This window comes from Gallus gallus, chromosome 1 (assembly GCF_016699485.2).
Source record: "Gallus gallus isolate bGalGal1 chromosome 1, bGalGal1.mat.broiler.GRCg7b, whole genome shotgun sequence".
Classification (NCBI taxonomy): Eukaryota; Metazoa; Chordata; class Aves; order Galliformes; family Phasianidae; genus Gallus; species Gallus gallus.
In genome coordinates, this window is record NC_052532.1 from 123544238 (window position 1) to 123560372 (window position 16135).

Here is a 16135-nt window from a genome sequence, read left to right on the forward strand (position 1 = left end):
GCAATTTGCAGACAAATTCAGTTGGGCCATTTCCCCAAAGCTTATTAACTGATCTGAGCTTAAACTGATCCCAGTTAATGAATGTGAGGCTTTTTAAGCTGAAACTCAGCACTTTGCAAGGTCAGATGTGCTGTGGTCGGAGAGCAGATAGATAGCATAAAATGTCCCTTGTTTTGTCCTAGAAAGTGCATGAAATGTCTCAGTTACTTATCATTTCACATAGTAAAATAGACATTTTTTCAACAAATTTTAACAGGCTAGACCTATTTTGTACTAAAGGTGACATCTTGTAGATTACCTTTTGTGAGATTATTAACACTTTGAAAGATAATGAAGTTGAGTTGTTTCATAAAGTTGATGCCAAGATCAAAAAACCTGACTTTTTCAGGGATGGCCAGATAGGTCTTTAAAAACATAACAAGGAAGATTTAATCATTTTGAAAATACCAGAAAATAAAAGTACTGAGTTCTGTCCTCATAGGAACGAGGACAGGCTGAGAGAGCTGGGGCTGTTCAGCATGTGGAAGAGAAGGCTTCAGGGAGACCTAATAGTGGCCTTTCAGTATCTAAGGAGAGGCTGTAAGAAAGAAGGGGACGGACTCTTTAGCACAGTCTGTTGTGATAGGATGAGTGGAAATGGTTTTAAACTAAAAGAGGGGGAGATTTGGATTAGATATGAGGACATTTTTTTCTACAATAAGTGTGGTGAGGCACTGGAATAGGTTGCCCAGAGATGTAGTGAAAGCTATCCCAGAAGACACTCAAGGTCAGGCTGAATGGCACCCTGAGCAACCTCATTTATCTATAGGTCTCCCTGTTAACTGTAGGGGAGTTGGACAAGATGGCCTTTTAAGGGTCCCTTCCAACTCAGAAGATTCTATGATTCTATGATATTTCATCAAAAACGCATTGTGATTGCTTTTGCTAATTGGTTTAGATTCAGTTCCCCTTATTTCTGTCCAGGCTCAGTGGTTACAGTTGGTAACAGAGGTGACTGGGTAGTTGCATTGTTCCCTCCTCTTCATACAAATATTTCAGCCTACAGCTCTCATAAGTGGAAGACTACAGGATATTCTGAATTATTTCTGAATAGATTCTTTGGTTCTCCTTTCCACTGAGTAACAAATATCAGTAATTAGTTGAACACTAACTGCAGTTTTGGGGTTGTTTACCCTCCTATACAGACTTCAAAAAAAAATAAGATTTTCACTCATTTCAATTTTTATCTTCAACATCTTTTATCCTATTGAAAAAGGAAGGTATTTTGAATACTAAAACATGTTTTGAGCTGGTAGAGTAGTCAGGCTCACTCCTTTAACTTTTCAGTTCAGAAGACAGTAGGAAATTCATTCTTCTGATTATGAACTGAAGCAGACAGTCAATCATCTACAACAGATAGGCATTCCATCAAGAGGGGTGTTAGCAATTATCTGCTTTCTGCGGGAGCAGAATAATATTTTCATACTATCAGAAAATGTCCTGCGTTGCTGATGTCATCACATAGGTTTAAATATGGAGAAAGGTTTGGGGAAATTAGAGTACAGATTTGTGCTTCAGTGTGTGACCTGAGTGCGAGGGGAAGGTCTATGACAATAAGATGGTCTCAGTAGCAGTGCTCTAGCCAAGGGGAATGTAAAAAGGAACGTAAAAGATTTTTATCTAGCGCCTTTTTTCCTATACAGGTAGGTTTTCATAATTTGATTTGTGAAAGGTCTGTAAGAGGCTAAAGCTGGAAGTGCCTGTGAATTTCATGTGATCCATGCATCTGCAATTTATCGATGACTGTAGCTTTCACAGGCATGAGCTATAAGATGGAAGTTGAAAAGATGACCCAACTAGTGCAGTCATCATATGCTGATAAACAGGGCAGAATTTAAATCCAGAAATACTGACAGAAGGTTTTAAATCCAAAAGTTACAGAACCTAGTTCAATTAGAGGCATATTTCTAGAAGTATTTAGAGACTTAAACTTATCTGGTCTTATGGAAGCTTTTGACAGCTGCCAGTGCAATTCACACCAGAACATCTTGAAGGTCTCTTACATGCCAACAAAAATCATGAACCTCATCAAAGTCTTGTGCCAAGGTTCTGCTTGAACAGTTAAGGTAAGATGGGATCTTGTGCAAATGGGTTAATCAAACTTGTCTGTCAAACATAGACACTGATTTTAGTATAAAAAAAAAAAGAAAAAAAAGGTAAAATAAAAAAGCACAGTACTAGAATAACAACAATGCTGTTGGCTTAGCCCTTCTAAATATGCAAAAAAACCCTTAAGCACTGTCACTGCTCACAAAAACAAGCATAGTTATCAGTCAGCAGAAAAAGCCTTCAAAAAGCGGACATACTGAGCAGCTGAGCTGCTCCCACCTCAAGTACTGCAGAAAGAGACTATGTCATGACAAATGTGAGTCATCTCTAGCTTACAGGAGAGTATAAGCCAAGGGTAGTCTCTTGAAGAGAAGAATGTAATCAGGTACCAAAGTGGCATAGTCTTCACCCACTCCTTCCAACAAAATGTCATCATCAATAGTCTCAACAAGCCCAAGTTGCCCCTACCTAAGCCCGGTACCAGGTGTACTCCATAGTGTATCACATACCTTCTGCCTCCTGGCCTGGGGACTTGTTGGAAGACATTGCACATCCCTTTCTGGCTGCAGTTTGGGGCTTTCTCTGAGTAGGAACTCAGATGTGTGCAGATGTTTTGTTTGTCCAAATCTTTTCTCCAACTGTGCAGTCAAGATACGGCCAAAGACTAGATGATGGGGCATGCTAGAGGGCATGTGTCCTATTTGAGTGCACATGTTGGAAGCAATAAAAGTAGAAGCAAGTAGCTAAATTACCTTGACAGTGAGTGCTGAGGAAAAAGATCTGAAGACTAGACTATATAAAGAGTATCAGCAAGGTGTAACTCAGTCTGCAACAGCAGAAACATAACTTCCTCTGAAACATGGGATATCTGATAGCGCAGAAATTCACTGTTATTCAGCTGCCTGAACATATGGACAGGTACCAAGTGGGATTTACAAAAAAGCTGGTGCCTACATTACTTTTCAAATCTGCCCCTCAGGGCATAATTCAAAAGCCCTTGAAGTCATGGAAAAATTACCACTGGCTTAATTGGGACTCAGTTTAAATCAATGCTGCACACTCCTTTTCTGTCTTTTGTTGTCTCCATCCTGTGACCTGAATTGTCTCTTTATGGCATTGCAAATAAAAGATAGAAATGTTAGCAGCAGTGTGAGAAAGTAAGTACTGATCTTTCTAGTTTTGAGTGTCTGTTCAACGCAAACACAGATTTAAATCTTTACAGAATGGTTATGTGGAAATTTTCAAAAGATCTGTGAGTCTTTACAAATTTGTATTAATCAAAACTGAAATATTCCAACTTCTTAGAATAAAAATAAGAGTGCATGCCACTTACTTGCAAGAATTGTGATACCTTACTAAATGTGGTAAGTTTGCTGAAAGACACTCGTGTTCCTGCAGTAAACCTCGTGTCCTTGGAAAGGGGGTGCATGAGTTTGACTTCTACATCACTGCAAAGTATATAAACTCTATCTTTGATAAATCCCTTTCAGAATATAAAGATGTCTAATGACAGGAGGTTAATATCAAAATCTCCTCAAGTAGTCTCAAGCACCAAAGCAAATATATTAACTAAAATGGGAACGCTATCAAGCTACCTGCAGAATAAACACAAGAACTATTTCTTTTTAGAGTATGTAATCGGATATCTTAAAATCAAGAAGTGAAAGAAGGATTAAAGGGAAGTCTGAAACTTTTGATGGAATCAAAAACTATGAAACAGGAACCAGGTGCTTTACAAATTTTTATTGTTGGTGAAAGGAGAAGGAAGATAAAGTGAAAACATGAGTATAGCGGCACATAATTAGTCTGCAGCATAAATGAGACAATTCTGAATTTAAAAGAGTTTAAATCTGTTAATCAGAGAACAATACTGCAGGCAGAACTGCTTTGCATCAAACTCAATGTCGGTACCAAGCTTGTAGCCAACAGGGCAACGTCTGACAGGACAGCTATTTGCAGCACCAGCTGTGTTGCAGAGTGCAGAGGAGTTGGCTGTAGAAAGGCTGATCTCATGAATGGAGAACTGATTTTTGTGGGAATGTTCCAGCACAGTGTGAGGAAAGCAGAACCTGGCCATAAATGGGGGAGGGACCCCACAACTGGAAAGAAGTGTGGCTGTGAGTCAGATAGGCTTGTTCTCTTTGGTCTGCCTCCTCAGTTTTAAATATACTGACACCAAGGATATTCTGTAGGTATGAAGGCCTTCTGGATGTGCATTATCACTAGCCAATCAATCCTAGCTGCACATGTGAAGTGGTGCAGGGCAATCAGTCAAGAGCATGCAGACAGCATGAATTCGACACCTGTGTAACAGCTTCAGCATTGATGGGAAACATCAGATGTCCTGCAAACAAACAAACAAACAAACCTCAGTAGCTGTTTGGCTCACAAGCATTAAGTCTGATCTACACAAGTATTACTGATGACATACACTCTATATTTGTTTGCAACATCCACAACATGATCATCTTCATTGCCACAGGCAGGGTCAATATTTACATTACAGATGTTTGCCAGCTGCAGGTTGTAAGCAAGCTTACCAGCTAGCCCTGGCTGCCCAAGTGAGACATGTAGTTCACAGCTTATGTGGGACTGATTTGTTAAAATACAAATGTCACGGATTTGATATTTTCATAGAATTACAGAATCATTAATTTTGGAAAAGACCTCAAATATTCTAGTCTAACTGTCAACCCATCATCGCCATGTCCACTAACAGTCCCTCAGTGCCACATGTACGTGGCTCTAGAATACCTACAGGGATGTTGACTCCACCACCTCCCTGGGCAGCCTGTGCCACTGCCTGAATACTCTTTTGGAGAAGAAAACTTTTCCTAATATCCAACCTGAATCTCCTCTGGCACAACTTGAGGCTGTTTCCTTTCATCCTATTTCTGTTACCTGGGAGAAGAGGCCAGCCCCCACCTTACCACAATCTCTTTACTGGTTGTTGTAGATAGCAATGAGGTCTGCCCTGAGCCTCCTCTTCTCCAGACTAAACAATCCCAGTTCCCTGAGTTGCTTCTCATAAGGGCTGTGTTCCAGACCTCCCTTAGCTTTGTTGCCCTTCTCTGAATACACTCCAGGGCCTTCATGAATTCCTTTGTAATTGGTGGGGAGAAAAGAGCACCTCCAAAACATAAACCATCTCCTTCTAATGCAAGCACTGCAACAAGGTAAGATGACTACAGTTGTTACACTGCATACAGAAGGTCAATAGGTCTGAAAATGGCAGCACAAAACTTCAATGAAAGGAAAATGTATGACATTTCTGTTTGTTTATTAGTTTTTAATAGCAATCTATAGTATTGAGGGTCCCCAGTTAAAAATTCTTCAATAATTCTGCCCTCCCTCAGGCAGCTGTCACAGTTCCATGTTCACAGCACCTCCACTAACCCTTTCTTATATTCCTGATAGGACAGACACTATATTTCTGCCACTTATACACTCTGAACCCATCTGTTGGCCACAGCTTTTCCCATCTCTCAGATCCTTCCTTCTGGGCACATCAGGACCTATTTGTCCCTTTTCCTTCAGGTGAAATGGAAACTCAGCACTTTCTAGCCAGTCATGTTGTTTCTCAGATGTCCTGTGCAATATGTTTGGTTGAGTGGATTCTTGTGGATGGTATGAGGGCTTTTCCAAAAGTAATGCCCAGTGTGCTATTCTGTTGGTCCACGATATCAGAAGCGGATGCTGGTGGTATGGCAGTAGAGGCTGAACCTTCTCACCAATATTCCATTACATGTTGTTACCGCGAGACAACTGACAGTAGAGAGGCAGTCTGACACAGTGGCATCTCACATGGAAGTACAGATGAAGTAATGGTGTGTCACTGAATTCCTCCAGGTGGAAAAAAATGACACCCAGTGACATTCATCAACACTTGCTGAACTTTTATGGAGACTACCCAGTGGATGTGAGCACAGTGAAGCTGTGGGTGGTGCATCTCAGCAGTGGAGACAGCAACGGTGGGTCACTTCCAATGGTGCAGGTTGTTATGAGCATGGCATGCAGGTTCTTGTACTTCACTGGTGAAAATGCATAGCTCATGGTCATTATTACATTGTAAAAGAGTGTTTTCTTGCTGAGAATTTGCTCTATCAGTGTTGCTGTGCTCTTTATATCTGTTGTGGTTTCCATGGAAATAAATAGGAAACATTGTGCAGTTGCAAGATAGGAATTTTGTCTTTTCTGAAATGAATAAGTGTGATGAAAATAGTTCCCTTTTCATTTAAGAGAACTTCTCTAATTTCCACTGGGAATGTTAGTTTGCCTGAGCCTTGGAGCCACTTACAACCCAAATCTGGATGCAGTGATCCATTAGTCAACTCAGTAGAAATCATAACAGCTTTGTTCTGTTTCAGAATCGGAATATGAAATAGCTGTGTGAAATTATATAGTAGATTTAATTGCATATCTGCCTTTAATCAGTTCTTACTCAAGCAGCTTCATGGATTTAAAGTAGCTAAGTTTTTCCCAGATGGGAATGTGTACTTTGTTGTTATTGAGATACAGTTCAGTTAAGCTCTTTGGCAGGTTTTCAAATGCCCTCAGAGGGATATATAAAAGATTGTTAGAAGAAGAGCTCTAACCTATGTAATCCTATATAATTTGTTTCCATTTTGTCATATAATAAAAAGATACCTTCCCTGAAGCCTCATTTCTGAAGGGAAGAACTTCCTAGTTAAAATTTAATAACAGAGAAATATCATTCAAGTTTAAATGCGAAATCTTTAATTCAGGAATGTTTTCAATAAATATGCCAAATCTACCACTAAAATATAAAATTTGTTATAGATGAAGTCTATTACCTCAAGATTATGCACCTCTCTAAATGCAAAATAACTGGTGTGTTCCAATTTGTTAAGAGATGTAAATACTACAAACTAGGTGAAATATTAATTCACTGTTATTGAAAGCTTCACAACAGTATCTGAAGAAAAATTCAAAGAAGCTATACCCTTAGGAAATTTAAACTCATTTATATTTATGAAGATGATATTTTTTTACCCAAATCCAAGATACTTTGGTATTGTTTAGTGTTGATTATCTGAATAGTACGTGTGCTCTTTTTACCCATCAGATTATGTTAGTGATGCTTGTGACTTGAGTTTCCGTATCAGCTGAGGGTGATCATTTATACATCTTTTTCTCATGCTATTACGAAAAATACTGTTTCCCCTTGATTGTGGGAATATATAACTTTTCTTTCAAGAATAGGTCTGCAAGACTATCTAATTCCTTGTAGACATACCTGTCAGTTTTTCAAGATCAAGGACATTTACTTTTTTAAGGGTAAACTGAAGATTGCATATGCTTTGTTTAGCTCTTTGAAAATGCCCTTTAAATACACGATTACTTCAATCATAAGTTCATATGCTGCAATGATATCAGGGTTAACAAGTGCTGAGAAAGCTTTAGATAATGGTATTACATTTGCTTCTGGTAACTGAAAGATAAATCCTCTTCCACAGGAGTGCACCAGTTTTCTTCCCCACCCATATCCTTCAGTTCTGTGGTGCTCGGAAACAGTTGTAATACGGACAACACTGCTTGTCACAAACCTCAACCATGTAACAGTGAGGAACTCTGGGTAGTGTCCTCAGTAATGACTGACTTTCAGATACCATTTCTTTAACATTTTTAAAGTTGATAAAATTGCCTTTGATGTACAAAAAGGCTGGAGACCTTTCTTAGTGTATTCTTTAGGTTAAACATGTCAATTCCAGTCCAATGTAAAAATCTGAAAGTTCTAAAAGTTGTCAAAATGCACTTGACTAATCCCGTGAATGCTCTTAAACTGTCACAATTTTAGGATCCTTTACTCCTTTAGTTCTCCCAAGCCTCACTTAAACTCAAAGCTCAATGGTGTTGCTTTTCACATACTAAAATAAAGAATTACTGCAGTAGCGCAGAAGAAGCAGTGTGCCCATCATCTGTATTAAAATGGCCAATGTGAATAGAGATTGTATTCTGGTCATTGATGTGTGTACAAATACCTTCACATGAATAAAACATGTAGGGAACATTTGCCTGAGCTACTGCAAGTCTTCAAAAACTCTCCAGTAAGTTAAGAAGTAGCCTGAAGGAAAAGCTTTTATGATGAAAAATGTCATGAAGTCACTATCTTAGTGTAACTACTATACTAGTTGCTACATAATTCAAAATTGTTTACATTTACAACAGATGCAGGAATAAGCTTGAAATACAGTTCAATTTGCTAGTTTGGCTCTTCCTACCCTACATTGCAAGGCACAATAGCACAAATTAAAAATAATCTAAAGCATTTTCATGATGAACAAAAAAAATTAAATATGGATTCACGCTGAAGGAGACTATTTGTAGAAATGACAAATAAATGGTGGCAACAAGTTTAGTGGTTTTTCTGCAATGAACTGAACAAGAAATGCCTGTAGATTTGCAGTGTAAGCACACATCTTCTTTGTCCTTTTAAAATGATATGAAGTTGCTTCCTGGATCTGCTTTTATTTAATGCATAGACATATGGATGCATATGAAATATCTCAGAGTAAATAGCTGTCATGAGAAATTTTATCGTCTAAAATGAGGATAAAGCATAATGCAGAATATAGGCATTTGAGACTAATGTTGAGTCCATTTCTTTGCTCTTCAGAAGGAGTGCCCATGAAACAGGAAGTGGAAATAAGATAAAAGAGAAGATCAATAAAAAGTATAAAGACAAATAAGAAGTAGAATCAATGTGTTCACTTGATGGGTGGGCAGGCACATGATGATCAGCAGGCAGGGGAATGTAGGGATTCATTGAGAACAAACTATCTCATGATACCCTTCCTTGAAAACAGAAATATGTCAGATTCAAATTCCGATCAGGCTGCAGTTTGTATTGTTTCATTCTGCTACCATACAATTTCTATACAGCTATAGCAGAAGAAATTTTCCAGATCTGTCCGTGAAAAATAACTACTATGTTGCTCAGCCACAAGAGCTACTCTGCTCTGCTGTACATTTGGCAATGTATTATGATCCATTATGATTAACTTTGATGTCAGGGGGAAGTTCTTTACAGAGAGAGTGGAGAGGTGCTGCAACAGGCTTCCCAGAGAGACTGTGGATGCCCCATCCCTGGAAGTGTTCAAGGCCAGGTTGGATGAGGCCCTGGGCAGCCAGATCTGGAAGTTGGTGGCCCTGCCTGTGGCAGGGGGGTTGGAACCTGATGATCCTTGGGGTCTCTTCCAACCCGAGCCATTCTAACTTTGTCATGCAAGCCAGCTGCAGCCAGCTGCCTCCACCTGAAGCAAGCTGAGAATTGCTTCTTTTACCTCTCCGCTCACTGTGGTACTTGCTAGTTCAAAACGTCTTCCTACGAGAGACTGAAAAAGAGGAGCTTTATTTTTTCTTGTTTGAGAAGAAGAGCTGATTTATTCAAGAGAGAGAAAATGAGGAATTGATTTGATCATAACTCAGGGATAAAAAATGGGGGAAAGTTCTGTAAAGAGGACATTCTCCAGTCTATTAAATAAAGGGATAGAGGGGGGTGAAAGATGAGCCCAGGGAAATACAAAAGAGAAATAGCATTTGTATTTCTTTTTTTTTTTTCCAAAAATGAGAAGGCATTAGTGGTGGAATAAGTAAATACAGTTTGAGGTTTTTAGAGTATTCTTTGGACATCTTGCATAATATACTGTAATCCAGGAAGTGAATCAGTGAACAATAGGTAAGTAATGCTGGTAAGTAATGAATATATTTCCATAGTAGATAATGCAGTAGTTTTGATTAAAACATACAGTTGCAAAAGAAGCTCAGTGATTTAAAAGAAATTTATAAATTTCTGTAAGAAATGACAAAAAAAACCCTCCATTCTCTCTCATATTTATGCCACTCACTGCATGTAAAATTACTAATACAAGAAAATACTTTAGAACTGTTCCAGACTTAGACCATCAGTTCATTTTTGTTCCTGAGAATAGAATGCTATTTTGAGAAAATCTGTTTGTTTTGCACTTCTAGGTTCCTCCTTCTTTAGAATTGTTTATGTATTTAGCATGGTTTACAGGGTTTGTGTTTTGGATTTTTTTCCTTTGAATAAACCACATTCTTTCCATGTGATTTGTTGATGCATTATTCAAAATAGTTGAAATTGAGTTAATATGACATCAAAAATTACTTTTTTTTCCTTTATAGCTGAAGGTGTTTTGGTTATATGTGTATATATACATGTATGTGTACATACACTTATTTAACTGCTATGGGATTAGTGTCTTTGCTTGAAGGGCAAGAATCTTGGAAGGACTGGATTTCACTTCAGAATAGGATTTTGTTCAGAGAATTTCAAACACAGAAAGTAGAAGTAAAGCAGTTGGGTAGGAGGGAGTCTTCAGTTTGTGTTTGCAACTTGTTTGTCCAATGGAGCAAGGGTTGCTAAAATCCTTTTTTGGAAGTTGCTGCTTTTGCATCACAAATGTGAGTTCAGAATAAATAAATGAGCACATGTTAGTGACTGTGTTTCTACCAGCCCTCAAAATATGTTACAAGGTAATTGGAGAATTAAGTTATGAATTTTATTATGAATGAGATGTAGCATCCAGCTGCAATGTTCAAAAGCATAATCTTGTCTGAATGTAGTTCTTCCACATAGACCTGTGGATCTCAAATATTTTGAGTAAGTGATGGGTCAGAATAATCTGTGAACAAGAAAACAAGAATGTAAGGTAAAAATTCATTTGCTTTAACTTTCAGGATTTTTTCCTTTTTTTTCCAATTTCAAAGCAAGTCTAATGGACAGCCTCTCTCTCTGATTGAAAGTTAAACATGATTAGGAAAACTACAAGACTGGGAATGTGTTTTTAAGCAACACCTACTTCCGGAACCTCTCATTTTTGTGGAGTAATTCAAAAAGCATGAATTCAGTATGTTAGGCTTGCAGATACCACTATGCTGTTTTTGCTACCCATTACCTAAATATGAGATCTACTGTACAGCACAGATAAACTCAGCACCTAAGGCAGTGAAACTGAACATAGGTTGTAAAAAGAAAGAAAATGTTCAGAAAAAAATTAAAACTGAAACCTAAAAACTTCAGTTGTGCAAGCTTACTTCAGTTTCTATCATCATATAAATCCACTGTTAGCTATCTTATCATACCATTGCTAGGAAGAGCCTGAAACATTATTTCCTTAAATGTTCCTCAGTGAGTTTGCACTGGCAAACATGATTTTTATTTTGTGTATGCTTTTTTTAAAACAGCATAGTTATCTAGGTCTGCTTTTGCTCAAAACTCTGCCATTAGCAGTATGTCTCAGTAACAATAGAGGAAGGAAAGAAAAGACCACATAGATAAGGCCACAGGTTTATATCATTGGTTATTCTAATATCACATCTTCAGCTGCATATCTTGAACAAAAATACTCTCCCACCAAAACAAAACAAAAAACATTTTTATATAACTTAACGGGGCTTTCATCTACCTCAGCACAACCTCAATAATCTGTATATCCAAATTACATATTTCTCTGCAAGTACATTTGATTATCAGCTTAGCTATATTTCTAAGTAAATAATCCCATATATAAGCAATGTGAATGTGCTCATTAACCAAGCAACACATTCACGTTGCTTTTACAGCTTGGATGGCTAGATTCACTTTTTAAGTTTCAACATTAGTAAATGGACAGTGTAGAAGTGGTTAGACTTCTCTGTACCTTACTTTTCCCATTTATACTCCTGGAGATAATGGTGGATGAATGTGTATGTCTTTTGCATTTAGATACACAATTTATCTTCCCAAATTACGAGGCTAACTTCCACACAGAATCGATGATGATGAGCTATTACAGAGGCAACTGTGAAGAATTATAACCCGAATGACCTAATTATCTTGTTCAGAGTAAATGAGAGCTTATTTCCATAGTTGATTACTTTCAGATCAACATTTAGGAGAAGAGGTAAACGGTATTTAGAAAACAAGCAATTTTTGCTGTTTTTGATACCCATTACCCAAATATGAGATCTACTACAGAACAAAGGCTCCTGATCTTTATGGGGTCTTTTAAAGATGCTCATGTTCCTTTGCAGGATATCATGTTTCCAACAAAGTACTCCAACTTCATATCACCTGAACAAGGATGTAAGTAAGATAATTCTATGTGGAAATTAGACCTGTTTTGATTTCCAGAGGTCCTTTCCAATGTAAATCATTCTCACAGAGAGTCAACTTTAAATTTCTCACATGTGAAGCGAAGTATATATTCATATAAACCTATAATAGAATCACAGAATTATTAAAGTTGGAGAAGACCTCTAACATCATCTACTCCAACCATCCACCCACCACAGATATTGCCCACTAAACCACATCTCTAAGTACTTCCTCTACCCTTTCCTTAAACATCTCCAGGAACAGTGACTCTATCACCTCTCCGGCCAGCCTGTTTCAGTGCATTACCACTCCTTCAGAGAAGAAATTCTTTATAATACCCAATCTGAACTTTCCCTGGTGCAACTTGAGGCTATTCCCTCTAGTCTTATCACTGTTACCTGGCAGAAGAGGCCAACCCTCATCTTGCTACCACCTCCCTTCAGGTAGTTGTAGAGAGCAGTAAGGTCTCCCCTGAGGCTCCTTTTCTCCAGACCGAACAATCCCAGTTCCCTCAGCCACTCCCCATAAGACTTGTGCTCCAGACTCTTCACAGCTTTGTTCCACTTCTCTGAACACACTACAGGGCCTCGATGTCTTTCTTGTAATTAGGGACCCAACACTGAATGCAGCACACGAGGTGCAGTCTCACCAGAGCTGAGTATAGAAGGACAATCACCTCCAAGCTCCTGCTGGCTGCACTATTGCTGATATAAGCCAGGATGCCATTGGCCTTCTTGACCACCTGGGAACACTGCTGGCTCATGTTCAGCTGAGTGTTGACCAACATCCTTGGATTCTTTTCCTCCACACAGCTTTCCAGCCACCCTGCCCCAAGCCTGTAGCATTGCCTGGGGTTGTGGTGCAAGATCCGATGCTTGGTCATGTTGAACTTCATCACATTGGCTCTAGCCCATTGATCCAGCCTGTCCAGATACCTCTGTAGGGCATTCCTACCCCAGGCAGATCAATACTTTCACTTAACTTGGTGTTGTCTGCATATTTACTGAGAGTGCACTCAATTCTCACATCCAAATAATCAATTAAGATCCTAAACAGAATCGGTCCCAATACCAACCTCTGGGGAACAACACTTATGACCAGTCACCAGCTGGATTTAACTCAGTTCATCACCACTCTCTCTATGCTACAAGAAGGGGTGTTACATGCCAGTATTCACTGAGTTTCATTCAGTTTCATTGTTCTTCTTGTACTACAATAATGATACCACTATACCTATAAAAATTGCATTTTTATGCTGATCGTACTAGAATTGTAAAAATCTGACAGATTTGCCCACATTACCCTTCCCTTCTCTTCTTTCTGCTTCTCCCTACTCCATGTGTAGTTGTTTTAGGCCATGTAGACTGAATACCAAGTGTAGTCATTACCTGGTATAATCTTGCTAATGAAACAGAGACTGACAGAAAATGATTTTGGTTATCACATTTGGTGTTTATAATATTTCTGGTATTTTTCTGTCCACATGATATTGAGGACCAACTTGGCACTGGCTGCATATGTAAATCTGGAGCAAGATGATGACTCATGTAACTGAAGGCATTTTCAGTGCACTCGCCTACATCTGACCTAGTCACCACAGGAACACCTCATGGCTAATGGGGAGAAATCCTACCTTTGGTGTGCAATTACTTTGGCTCACCTTAAGCCTCAGCATTAGGTTGAAATAAGTGATATTTGTCAAATGCCTCTATCTCACCTCTGAAAGGAGAATGAAGCTTAGACCTCTTAATGCAGCTGTAGATGTCTACCTTTAGGTTAGCCAAATATCCTTACCCTCTTCTTCCTCACTGACTTCATGCTAGTTCACAAGATATACCACTATAAAACCATATGAAACCGGAATAGAAAACCCCTCACTCTACAGTGCTGGATAAGTTCAGACACTCCTACACCAATCACGCAAGCAGTACCCAAAGTCAAAAATTAGTAGTTTGAATCTGATAAAGAACTTCCATTTCTTGGTGTTCCATTATAATAAAAGATTCTGGAAGGGATGAGGGACATGCTTATTTAATAAATGCATTCACTAAAATCCTAGCTAATACTAAATTCAATTATTTTTCCAATTAAAGACTTAGATTGTGCTCACAGAATTACCCAGGTTGGAAAATACGTGAAAAGCTTCTAGCTGCCACTTATGAAATGACTTCAAAAACAGTCAATCAATCAAGCAACAAGCAAACAAAAAAATATTAAAACAAAGTCGGTTGTCTTTGGAGTACAGGAGTAATCTTTAGCCTGAAAAACATGCAGAGTCCTGAACAATAGGCAGGCCTTCTCTGAACATATCCTGAAGCATTTAAAGAAAAGGATGTAGGCCTGTCTCAACTGATTGGGCAGGTACATCCTCTCCAAAGTGCCACAGGACACAGAAATAGAATGAGGGATGCAGAAATTATCATTTTAGCTTAAAATAAAAAGAGAGAGAGAAATTTGTGTTCCAGTCTTTCTCATTCTTTCCTTATTCCCCTGGCTATGTGTTTATTTGCAGGGGAAAAGCACAGGTATTACAAAGTGTTTTGCCGTGTGAAAGTGGCAGTGGGCTCTTTTCTCTGTAACCAAGGCTCTGTCTGAGAGCACTAGCCCTAACATGGAGCAGTGCCATGTCAGTAGATGGCTTGATTTCCAATTCAGATAATAGCACAGTTCAACATCTCTCTCAGATACTCCCAAAAGGGTTCATGAAGCATCCTTAGCCTCTCTGTGGTCTTGCAATACAGCATGAGTAAGTCCCTTGCCACACCACAAGCTCAGAATCATGTATATGTACCCATATGCATACCCATCCTTGGGTCACTTCTCAGTAGAAGACTAGAAAATGCTTCTCTCAATCTCAGGTATGCCAAGTGATTTTATACCCTGGCACTATCCACTGATGCTGAGAAAGAGAAAACTGCTCTGGATGGAAGTGCTTTGGGGAGAAAGGGAGACATGGTATCGCAGTCACTGAGGGACAGAAGTTCTTATTTTAGCATTCCCTTATGAACAGAGTAGCATGAGATCTCATGTTATTCTATTTGAAGACACAGATTGTTTAGGTTTACAAACACAATCCTTACAAGGCTTTCTTTAAAATATAACCATAAAACACCCACCCTGCTAACTAGGCCCTCCTCTTCCTCATGCTTCAGTTGTTCATCAATAAAACTGCTGTGACAAACTAGCGGAAAAATAACCCTCTTATTTCCTGTAACATCATGTGAAGTTTGCTTTTTGGTTCTGCTTTTTTTGTGTGTTTGTGTTCTTGTGTGCCTGGTTGCCTACAACTAAATCAAAAAGTAGTTGTTTGAGGAAAGGACTGGGCAGAAACGAAGGTGAAAACATACAGGAGGCAGCTGAGTAGGTTCTAAGCAGTAGAAAGGCTTTGAGAGAGATGAGAGAAGCTGTCCAAACTGCACTGTAGACAGAAGTGCAAGGTTTAACACATATAAGTTTATACTGTCATTGAAAAGACTTCAGCTGAATTATTGCATGTGTTTTTATGAGGATGCGCTATGAACTAAAGCAGGGAGCAGGCTTAAGTATTTGTTTTTCTGAACAGTGTTTCTTTCCTTCTTTAGGATGTCTGTAAAGTCAAGCCCATTCCCTGTTCACACTTTCAACAGCTGCTGTGGGAAATAGACCTGCCGGGAGAACAAGGAGGCAAGGGAAGTTTGAAGATGCTCTGGAGCAAAAACACTATGGCTAAAGAAACAATCAGGTGGGTGCTATCCTTTTACAACTTGGTCTTACATGTTTTGTACTTTAATTGTGTTTTGTTCTGGAGAAAGTCTGGGCAGGCAGAGGCAAATGTTTGAGTCACTTCAGCATGGTCCCATGTTCCAGCACTGGATGGATTTGCTGACACGGTTCCATTTCATAAACGTGGAAAGCCTTGGTAGAAACAGGGAAGCTGTGCTTCTAAAG